This window comes from Ceratosolen solmsi, unplaced genomic scaffold (genome assembly GCF_000503995.2).
Source record: "Ceratosolen solmsi marchali unplaced genomic scaffold, CerSol_1.0 scaffold27, whole genome shotgun sequence".
Classification (NCBI taxonomy): Eukaryota; Metazoa; Arthropoda; class Insecta; order Hymenoptera; family Agaonidae; genus Ceratosolen; species Ceratosolen solmsi.
Window position 1 is genome coordinate 2,614,876 of NW_011948426.1, and position 12,536 is coordinate 2,627,411.

The 12,536-nt window shown below is 37.5% G+C and overlaps 1 protein-coding gene across 1 annotated transcript in view; it reads left to right on the forward strand.

Annotated features, from left to right (window-relative positions):
• LOC105363312 (protein FAM135B) overlaps positions 1–12,536 on the forward strand; it is a 62,736-nt gene that overhangs the window by 484 nt on the left and 49,716 nt on the right. The window lies entirely within an intron of this gene.

A 12,536-nucleotide genomic window follows, 5' to 3' on the forward strand; every position in this document is an offset into this window, starting at 1 on the left:
TCTCTCTCTCTCTCTCTCTCTCTCTCTCTCTCTCTCTATCTTATTCTCTTTACCATCGTTCGGCGCTTTAACGACTGGCAAAGCGCTAATTATGGCGCTTTTCATGCACTCTCGGCCCTCCTCGCGTCACGCTCCGCTTGCATTTCTCACAATACCATCTATTTTCGTCCGTTTCCCGCTGCCTTTTCGATTCGCCTTTACATCGCCTTATCAATTGCCGTTATTGCTGAATGTTTGCATTATCGTTACACCCATGGCGACGGCAATTATTCATCCCACCTCGTCGTTATGATACGACCTGACGTTTTGTCAGCTCGAAGTGCTAATGATTATCGCGTTGCGGTGGACCGTAATGATAATCTACTACACTAAACGCTCTCGCGATGTTGAATAACATCGTTTTCATGAGAAATATGACAAAGGGCACAATTATTATTGTGTCGAAAATTTTTAATACATCATACATAAAGGTGTGATTAATTTTTTATTGAATGGCGTTATACATAAGACAATAGATATGCGTTCGATGTCGTATAAATATTTCAGCCTCACAATGAATGTTTTTACCAATGCAAACTGTCTTTTAATAACGCCTTCGTTCGGTCTTATAATAAACTTTATAAGATATTTATATAATAAAATTATAATTGAGATACGATCGAATGAAAAAAGGTCTTGTCGAAACTTTTCAATTTCCCAAGAAAATAAATTGAAACTCTACACGTGTACTTTAATTAAAGCACAATTAATTAATTAAAGCCATATTAACTGTCTTTTAAGAGCTAAACATTATGATTTTCCTGGGATTTGTCTTTCTAAAGTATTGGTAATGTATTGCAGAGAATCTGAATAAGTAGGAAAGCCATGTTGTGTCGTAAATTTAGATTTTCTTTTCATGGATTAGATTGTTGGCTTTGTAAATTTGTATATATTCTAGTCACATTGAAATAAAGATTGACACAAACATTATAAACCATTTGCACTTTAGCATAAAATAAATAAAATCAAATATCCTCGGCTTTTTCTGTTAACTGGCGCATTTACCAAATTTTCACGCATTATAAATTTATTTATCTTAATCCATGTTAATGTCTTCCTATGGAATACATAATTTGAAAGGCTAAATCCTAAGTCAACAATGGCCAATATTTTCTAGCAGACGTTCGTCTTGAATAGGAACAAATTTGAGATAAATCACATTCAAAGTGCGCAATATAATATGAATTGAATATTTATTTAGACTTACATTTATGTGGTTTGGTCAGTAACAGCCTGACAAAACTCGGTTATTTAGATTTATTGTCGCCTCTTATATAACTAAAAGTTTTAGCCCTACTATTTTCAATTTTTTCCAATACTCACAAGAGCTCTGATAAATCTTACCTGAAATTTCGAATTTTTGTATTCCTAATAGGAAAAGTTTCAATCGCTTTAAGTTTTGCTGGATATTTTGCTATCACGTGGTCACACACTTTTAGCATCTGAACACTCCAAACCTTATTGATATCAATATAAATATAATCGTTAAATAGATTTATATATTTATAAATAATCTTACATCTTCTTTCTGTACGACGAACATTGATAAATTATTATAACAAACTGCACTGTCAATACGAATGTGCTTTGGTTGCTTTTACGATGAGAATCACATATGATTATTAACTATACATGTATATATATAACTATATATGTATCTGTATATGTATGTATATATGTAACTATATATATATATATTGTGTGTATTAGGTAATTACATGATGATTATTTTAACGAATTCATTATTTAAACAAATGCGAATAATTGGAAGGAGGAGAAAAGGATCATCGATAGACAAAAATTATATTTTTAAAATATTGATAATCTATATTGTGTATTATTTCTGTCCGTTTCTTTATTATTATACTTTAAGAAATTGTTAATATCGCTTTGATTAATCAAGTGGTTAATTATTTATTATTAAAAATTAAAGTGATATATCGTAATTCTTGATGATATTTTTGAAATATGAATTTTATCCTTAAAACTTAATAATACTTAATAATTATATTAGCATTTAATTATTATTTTAATAGTTGATTTATAATCAGTAATCCTGAATTTGTGATTAAATCTAATCTTTGTTAAAATGTAATTGATTTATTTATAATTATAATTAGTTATTGTAAATTTCAATAACGTAATATTTTTTATAAGTGCTTGAATTTATAGTTGCTATCGAACTTTTACATTTTGTTATTAAAATACTAAAAGTATTGAGTACGAAAAAGTAATGTCGTTATACTTTGATAGTGAAAATTACCAACGACATTATGTAAAATTATTTTATATCATTTTATTAGTAATATTTGATGACGTTTGCAACTTTATACGCGCACGCACTCGCGCACGCGTAACCATAAACTTGTATTAGTATTATGCACAAGTGTCATTATTAGGCTGGAATTCAAATAAGATTGTCGAATGCGATTGTAAAAATGTTTGCATCTAATTGAATTTTGCACGAGCGATATTGAAATAGGAAAAATACTCATGAGAACGGCACGTTGAGTTAACCCGTTAGAAATCAAAAATACATTTACGTTTGTCATTATCAGTAATGCCAGGCTATCGGTGTCCTCGTCACTTGCACTCGTTTATTTTTTCCTAAAGCATTCTCGATCCCGAGCTTCCTATTATTAAATATTCGACGCGATTGTTGGGTACCTTAACACAAGACCACCTCCCGCCCTCCCGCCCCTACCAACGCAATACGATCTGATTTTAAAACAAGAATGTCAATGTGAAAGAGCAGCAGCAAACGATCCATGCACAGGGAATTCCGCTGTTTCCCTCGAACTCATATACCAATTGGCCTTGGTTTCGTCGTTCAACAAGAGGCGCGCCGCCTTATCCTGTAAATCTATCGGCACTCGAATCCCTTTAAAATTCAAGTGCGCAATAGACCGGACATTGCAAATTAATTCAAACATTCGCGTTTTTTGGAAATTTCCTCGTGATTATTCTCAAGCGACCCTTCAAGCCAATAAACCCGCGCAAAAATACGACCATCGATCACACGTCGCAAGGATCGCGACAATAAAGGCATAATTGGATGGTCAAAGGATAAATCGAATGTAGAAACGACATCCCCTGGTTGCGCCACGATCGACGGGCTCAGCGCCCAAAGGGCTTCCGGTCGCGTTTCTCATCGCCCTTCTCGAGGATGAGGTTCGTATGTAGAGAGAGGCGCCCTGAATTTCGCCTCGGATATTTCGTCCAGCGAGCTGCTAGTGAAACGTGTCCTCGTAGGAGAGTTTTGTGCCCTAATCGCGAGTATGCCTTTCTATCGACTTTATATTGCCATTTATATTGAAACGGTTTCGCACGAGAGGACGGGAATTTTTTTTATTATTTTTTTTTTAGAAAAGTCGTCGACTTATTTCTACCCTCGACGCTTCCTTAGCGTATCACCACACTTTATTTATTTTTGCTTCTGCGTCTCGTTCGTCAGTGGGCCTTTTCCCTCCAGATAGTTCCTTATTTACTCTACTATTTACTCTACTTGGAAAATATTGCAGATAATATTGGTAGTTTGTTGCAAAGTTGCAAAATCAGTATTGAATTTCGATTCCGACTTTTGATGCGACAACTTGAATTAGGCACTAGAAACTTTAATACTTTGAGTTCCCTATTGTAAGCTGTAGTTTTTACTCTGATAATTTTTACGATGTAAACACAAGCGTAGACAACATTAGAAACTGCACTTTCATTTCTAATTACGTATATCGTGTAGTTATAATCAGCTATTTAATCGATGTCATTTGACGATCACGACACGTTGGTGACGGAAGTAAAAATGATTTTCTATTAATTTCGTGTTATAGAGAGCGAAGGACTATATATACGGAGGTAGGGAGTTGTCTCGTATTTTATTTTATTTTGCAATATTTATTGTGAAAGTCTGGGGGGGGGGATGGGGAGAGGGCACTAAAAACTCGCAACATTTGTATTTTCACAAAGCTGTGACTTAATGATCCAATGAAGCATTGGCTTTGGAATTGCTCGACCGGAGCTGTCTGCGCTTTTCTCATCCTTATTTTTCAACTATTTTACAACGACCGTTAATTATTTAATATACCCGCTGGTCCATGAATACATGTAATTCATACAAGATGTCGAATAATAAAAAAAAAGTTACAAAGCGCCGTGTGTGCACGACTGTCGAATGCGAGCACAAAAAAAAAAGACATAAGAGTGAGGAGGAGAAGAGCGATAGTGAGGGGGTGAAGGGGACCGTGGAAAGATATAAAAAAAAGATGATGTAGAATATTCTACTTTATTGGCGACTCTTTATCTTTCTTTTCCTCCCTTTATTGTGCCCTTCGTTCGTTTATAAGCAAAAGAAAGCACAACGATGTAAAGTTTACGTTACCGCGATTTCTAACGTCAGAGATGCTTTACTTCGTTCGTCACGTCCTTCTCATTGCTCTCTCTCCCTCTCTCTCTCTCTCTCTCTCTCTCTCTCTCTCTCTCTCTCTCTCTCTCTCTCTCTATCTACCTATCTATCTATCTGTATTTATCTATCTGTATTTATCAATCTGTATATTTATCTATCTTTTACTCGCAGTGTATGCTTATATGAATATGAGCTTGGGCTGGACAAAAGGAATGGGAGGCAAAGAAAAAATAGAAGATACGGAGTAAAATGTTTTCGTCAGGATTTTCAAATATACGTTTGTCCGGATGCTAAATACGTGGGAGGGGGCTTTTTATTAAAATGAATATCTGTTGTCCAGATAATACGTTTCTCTTCTTCCACTTTCTCCTCTTGTTCTCTCTCGTTATTCCAGAAAAATGAAACGCATTCGTTTTAAAGCGCTGCATTTTGCCTTTCTTCGCTTTTAAGCCAAGAAGACAAAAAGAAAGGAGGAGAAAGAAATACCCAGAATACAAGTCCACTTAACTCCCGGTATTTTTATGAAAGTCATTTCAAAAATTTTGAATTAAAAATACTTGGTCTTTTACAACTTACGTGGTATTTTCGTTTCGAGCTCGTAATTTCGAAGATATACTTATTGCTTAATTAAATGTTTTGCGAAAGTTTAATACGAATGAGAGTAAACTCTTGTCGTTCAATGCGATTCGCTCGTTGAAAAATCTAGCGCATCCACTAATCCTTCCATCCTTTTCGATCAAATATCCTCTCGAAAACAGGGACACGCATACGTTCTTATTCGCACAACGATATCCTTCGCGCTAATCCCCGTGCTTTAACAAAAACTACCATTGTCGCTCGAGCTCTTCGTTGGCAAAATGTTCTCTGGTATTAACGAATCGAGCTCTCACGCGTAGTACCGTAAATTCTCTCGTTGGAATTTCTCTCTCTCTCTCTCTCTCTCTCTTGAACACGCACTCACACGCACGCACACATTGTGTATTTATCTATATTTTGCTGTCCCGGTGGATTTGGCGCTCGCTATTCCTTTCAGGGTGGCATTGGGACAACGCGTCCAAGCCCAAGATCTACAATGTGGTGACAGAGAGATGGGAGAAAGTAGTCGTACAGCTTTTGGGCGTTTTACTCGATTCTGTCGCTCTGGTACGACGGACACGATCCGCATGCTGTAAACGAAACATCTCTGACGTCTTACCTCGCGTCTTCTCTCCTCTTATCGCGCAATGGCTGTAGGTTAAGTCGTATATAGGATGCAGAGAAACCGTGAATGCTTAACCGAGTCTGGGTTATCGTCCGGTAGTTTTAGGATGGCCGATTAGTTTGGGAAAAATCGATGAGAATATCTTGGCGCTCAGTGTGCCTCGACCGCTGAATGGGTTGCGCATCCTCCAGTAGTTTGCAGCTGCGAGTTTATAAATATTTGATTAGTCGCCCGGCCGCTACCCGTGTCCAATCAAAGTTTCACGAAAGTAATCCGTGCGAATTTAAGAAAAGCCTTCGATTTACATTACTTTATGCTTTATTTCTTATTCTTCCCGAGCTGGAGCTCGGCTTCAAACGTCTGCCCACGTAAATAAGGCATTTTCCTCTTTTATTTTTATGCTATGTGTTTCTTGCAGCAACTACAACTTCACCATTTACGTGCGCCATAATGTGCTTTATGTACATAAAGCAAGTTCTCCCTATACTTACACGACCGCTAATATCTCTTACAGGAGTACGCGTGTACTGAAATTACTAAATAAAACGCATCTCTTGACGTGCTAATGTTTTTTACCATGACTTTCCAAACAATCGATTCATTGTTATTGAACCACGTACACCGTCTATTCGAAACAGCTTCTTTTTATGCAATTTCGCGTGCGAATTGCCGTATCTGCATATTTATATTGGCACGATTTTCCGTAGTCGAGTAACGTATAATAGTGTTGTGCGGAAAAGGATGACAAAGTAGTCGGGGACGATCGATCTGGATTAATTTCTGACAACATCTTATCACTTGTTTATGATAACGTTAGGATGAGCTTGTCAGGCCGCATTATTGCCGAATGTCGTAAGTAAATATTCCATTTGTAAATACTGTATCATTGATAATGATGAAATGCGGAGTTGTAATTTTCGGGGTGGATGAATTAATTTTATTGAAAATTAATCCTAAATATTCCTAATGGGAAACTTATTTCAATTAGCTTGAACAAATGAATAATATCAGGTTCAACGACCTAACGCACCCTCGATATAACGGAATATCGCGAATCGTCAATATTTTATTTCACTAGCAACGCAACTCTCTACTTGCTAAAGATTATTCTCGTATGCGCGTACAATGGTTGAAAAACTAATTTCCACGTTTTTGGCGTACCAGTGTCGCCGAACTAGACGGGGGATTTCCTATTTGGAATTTCTTCCATATTATTGCGATATCGCTTGCGTTGTCTCGTTGGCCTCGGGGAAAATCTCCATGCCCTAGGTATCGTTCGTAATCGATAAAGACTAGCCATAATACGTTAAAAGCGAAAAATCTACTCCCTTATACTCGGTGTAATACATTGGAAACTTATCATTCGATCTCTGTTACTGGCTCTCTCGTAGGCTGTGCGTGGCCAACTTTCTCTTCGGTTTTCATCGTGCGAGTCAGTGCTATATAGCCGAGAAGCCCGAAACTTTCAAAAAACATCAAAAACAAGAAAAAAAAAGAAAAGAAAAACAAAAAGAAATGAGAGAGAGAGAGAGAGAGAGAGAGAGAGACAACTGTAATATTTTTGCCGAGCTTATCATACCTAGAAAATAATATTCAACGGCATAATTAATGCGATGTGATCAAGTAATCTATTCGATAAATGACTCGTCGTGACATTTGAAAGAAACAGTGGAAACGTAAAAGGTCCTTCCTAATATATATATATATATATCAGCGGGGAGAATTTTCCGCTCATTAAGGCTCGCTAATCGCATAAATTTTTCCCCCGAGTGAATAGAAAAGTTGGTTTTTCTTTGCATATAAATCATTAGAGACGAATTTTCCAGTTTGTAATGATTATAGAAAAAAGATTGCTCTCTCTCTCTCTCTCTCTCTCTCTCTCTATCTCCTTCTCTCATTCTTTTCTACGACGCAGGCAAATAATCGCAAGCGCAAACTCGCGAATTGTCGAAAGTGAGTCAGGACCTATCGCCATTCCTACGGGCTGCTACATATTTGTATAATATGGCGTGTGAAAAATTTTTACATCGATCACTCCTCGTCATAGTCGACAACCATTGATAATTGACCATCGCTCAAACATCTAATTCTCTAACGTTTTAAGATTTCATTTGGCTTTCTTCGACTAGACACCTATAAATTATGTTGTTTTATTACTCCGACTCACATTTTCCACAATTTTACATTCGTTTTGCAAAAAGGCATATGTCACGTATTTATGTCGAGTATCTAGACACCGAGAGCACTGGAAATGGAGGAAATTAATTATCGAGCATCAATTATGATTCCAGTAGACGTAAGGCAAACATTAGTATTTAAAATTGCAATTCAAACGATAAACAATTGGCTATTCGCGTTGGCAGACAATACGTAAATTCCATTGGGAGCAGATTGTTTGTTCTACATATTGCACAAAGGCATTTATAGTGAAAGCTTAAATCGCTTTCTACGCTTTTTACTTATTTACCGATCGTCGTTACCTACAACTCGAAGGAAAAATTCTTTTTCGTTCACTACTCTCTACTTTGCAATAAAAAAAAAAAAAAAAAAAAAAAAAAAAAAAAAAAAAAAAAAAAAAACACACACACACACACACTCACACGCTCCTTGGCTCTTCTAAGTTTACCATTTCAAGCTCCACCTTACTACACACTATGCGCATAAACTTATTACATTACGTATTCATAACTTAGGCTATTAATATTCTATGTAACCTATACGTGGAAAAAGGCCTTTACTTTTCTTCTCTTTTTCTTCTTTATTATCGTACTTTCATGGGCCGGCAGACGAATTGCGCAAAATGTTGATCGCAATCATTATTGATCTATGGAATTTCAAGCTAATCGAACCGACACTTTTCCACGAACCAATTTGTCGAAATAATATTCACAATTCTACATTACTTATTACTCCATCATTATTATCATGATTTTAACGATTGATTTCTAATAACGAATATTAAAAATCACCGCTTCCCTCAAATACATATCCCTCGATGTTTTTCACGTTTCTCTACGACCTGGCCCCTTACTTATTTATTTAATCGTGGTGAGGGGCGCAGCCGAGACAAAGTACATCGACTCGGCAGGACACGATGAATCAATCGCTCGACGAGGGGCATGAAGTTCCCTACGCAGATCGCCGTCACGTCAAGTTCGACGAGTAAAGATCCGTCGCTGACCGCAAAGCGCACGATTTAATCGAGAGTCAGCGGCCTCGTCGCGAGTGTGTCGCTTAACATTCGCTGCTGCTGCTACCACTGCCACTGCCACTGCCACTACCACTGCTGCCACCGCCACCGCCAACCCCCCCCCCACCCCCCACCACACACACCCCCCCCCCCCCCCAATCACCCCCAATCACCCCATTCTCCTATAATCCCATCCCCCAACAACCCCATCATCCCATCCCCCAATTCTCCGGGCCCATCCCCCCTCGCCCAGTCAACGATCGAAGGGATTCCTTTGCATTTTTTCTCCTTGTCCAGACGTTTTTCCGAACGAGGGCCGAGCTCGCGCGCCCCCGCACATTACGCCGACGCTTTAGCGCTCAGTGGCGGAATCCAATGGTTCGCAGTCGCGCCTATTTTTAGAGCCGCTGATTTGTCTAATGCGAGGTGAACGGCCGAATTATAGCACTTGACACGAAGGGCATTTACGCTTGGTTTGCATCAAGTGCAGAGCTTTCGTTTGCCGAGGCCTACGTGTCTTTCCAGCGGCTCGATCGTCATTATTGCTCGACCTTCCTACGCGACGAATGCGAGTGGACGTTTTAATCGTGGCGATTGTGCTATCGAGGCTCGACGGGAAACTTTCACGCGCTCATTTTCTCTTACTTTTATTGGCGTAGACGAGCGCGTCTATTGTGCATTAACATTCGTGGATTATATCAATTAGTCTAACCTTTAATATCCAATAATATTTCGATCATCCAACTCGGCATGCCCGTCCATTGCACTAAATGAAAAATACATTCGTTCGATTTATGTTAAAAATGCAAATGCACGAGAAGCTTCTTCGTTATGATTAAATATGCTGCTGATATGATGCATATTTTACAAATGGCAAAAGTTATATAACTTCGTATCATGTAAATCTGTATCGCCTTACTCGGAGAATAGCATAATAATTTTTATGCTAAGTTTCTCAGCCACGCTATTATATAATGTTTTTTTCTTATAAAGTGCGCGTCCAATGTTTGAAGACCGTTTGAAATTAAACTTGAGAAACAAGGTATTGGAAAACGAAAGTAGCCCCAGAGAAAGTTTATTTTGAGCCAGTAGATATGTGCACTCTAGTTGACGAAACATCATAATGTGCTTTAGACACTCATTTATATATACATACATGGACCAACACACCTACCTACCCACACGTACGCATTCGCTCATATATACGTATATTGATAGTAAATAATAGAAATTATATTATCGGTACTATATAGTACCATATTCATGTGATAATATAAAAATTTTGTTGTATTCAAAGGGCAAAATTTTATATTTACAAACATTATTAAAGTGGCTCAAAATTACGGGCATTACACACTGACATTGGAATTTCTAATTTTTAAATAATTATTAATTTATTGGTAATATAAGGTTGTCTCTATCTCTCTCTCTCTCTCTCTCTCTCTCTCTCTCTCTCATTATATACAAACTAATTTTATCTAAGCTACAATTGCTTTTTAAGATTTTCAAAATATGCGACTATTTATGCTTTTATACATAACTATCACACAATTAATAATTAATGAATAAATAATGAAAAACGCTTATTATTCAGATGTCTCACACTGTAGAGGTAATATGTTTAAAGATAATCTAGAAGATTATGACAAAAATATTTAGATTAAAAGCCACGATAGTCTTATGAAAAGCTAAATAAACGCGATTTTATAATAATCGAAGAAAATTAAAGGAGAAGGGTAACAAGGTTTTCATTTAGAAAATCAAATTTACAAAATCATATAGAAAATATTGTTATTCCATAATTTAATATGAAGCACCATAATCCGAAAGTTTATTAAAATTTATAAAGCAATAGTGCTTTGTGCATTATTTCGTTATTTAACTACGAATTATTAAGCTCTTGTAAAGTATTAGAGAAAAAAATATGGAGTGTCGGACAGAGGAAGCGCTTAGTGAAATATTTGGGACAAAATAAGGGGTGAAGAAGAAAGTCGAGTATATAAGATATTATCAGGAGATAGTGGAGCTCTGTACTCGAGCTAATATTGTCTGGGTAATTAAATGACGTAAATAAAGCCGAGCTGGCTGTCGAGGAAAAAAGGTAGAAGGGGGAACAAAAAAAAAGAGTAAGCGTGCGGTAATATTTGTGAGAATGGCTGAATGAGCCAAAACACCTTCGAAGAGATGAAGATGTGGTGGGGGAGGCGATATTGAATTGAATTAAAGGAGTAGGGGACGGCAGATATTCTGGATATATCAAATGGAGGATCTAGGGTTGTCGCATCTTTGCCGTTATTTTTGTGGTTATGGGATGATAAAATGTCAGATTCTAAACATCGGTTGAATAATAAAAATCACGCATACATGCTTGTCATCTATATTTATTAAACAAGTGAGCGTGAAGTGCGCGTGTTTACTGCGGTGAGTGGTACTGTTTAGAGTATTCAAGTGATATCCAAGTCGAACGATTTTCCTTTAAGGACATTATTAATAGCTCGTCTCGACAAATGACGTTTGCGTAACGCACCTATTGACGTCTCTCCAGTCTCTCCAGTCCATCCCAATTCATTAATATTTATCGTAAATTAGAATATTGCTGTTATATAAATTTTCACATCATCTTATTCACTTTACAATGCGCTATATTATTGATATATAGAGTTGTAAAAATTCGTTTAGCTGAGCAAATACTTTACACACTCGAGGACCAACACAAATCAAGCTTTTCTAATGTTGAACATTGAGGAATTTTCTCAAACGTAAAATAGAAAGACGTTAGGATCAGAGGTGTAAGATGAAAATATTTCCATCGTTCCTATTTATTATGAAGTTATTATAATAAGTACGTACTTGGCGTAAAAGACTTTGTTCAATGGCAAATGCTTATTTATAAGTAAATTAAGCATATATTCAAAAGCATCGAGTAGTGCTGTTTATTAAATTGCTAACAAAAATAATAAATCAAATAAGAAGGAAAAAGAAATGGAAAAGGAACAAGAAATGCGCCGAAAGAATAAAAATCTTATATTATCATATTTACTCAGTGATATATCTGCAAACTGTCAGCGGCCTGCCTTATCAACATTATTAATCATACGAATATAATGTAGTGTACGCGCGCATACATACACGATGTGAATATTATATGTGACAATGATTCGAATGCTACAAAATTTATAAAATAACAGTCGCGTGTTAAAAGCCTCCATCGCTTATGGGACGCAGGTGGCCGAGCGCGTGATTTGGCCTGGAAAAGATGACTTGACGTCCATTGTCCCCGATGTAGCCAGGAAGTTCGGAAAGTGTGGGCTGAGAAAGTAAGGGCAGATTAACAATGCAACAGCGGCGATATGATCGACGGCCCCGAGTTCCGAGCGCTTTATCACGACATCACTCTGTAATTCCTTCTCTCTCGTTATCAGGATCGTGGGGGTCGTTGGATCGGCGCGCGTTGAAGACTGAATTGGCGTCACCGGGTGAAGGTGGCATCCGGAGCCTTTGGCACCCCGTCTCGGTCGACCGGCTCCTGCAATCCAACGTGTCCGCTATCGTATCTAGAATCGTGCCGCTAGGATTATTTCTGATCAGAAATCCTAGCGGTGGGTGTGCGCGCATCGGGCGCTCCTCGAGCCAGATAACGTGGATACGTAAGTCGTGGATGGGATGGAGGTGGCACCCTAGAGAACCGTAATATAGTTGCTTGGGGT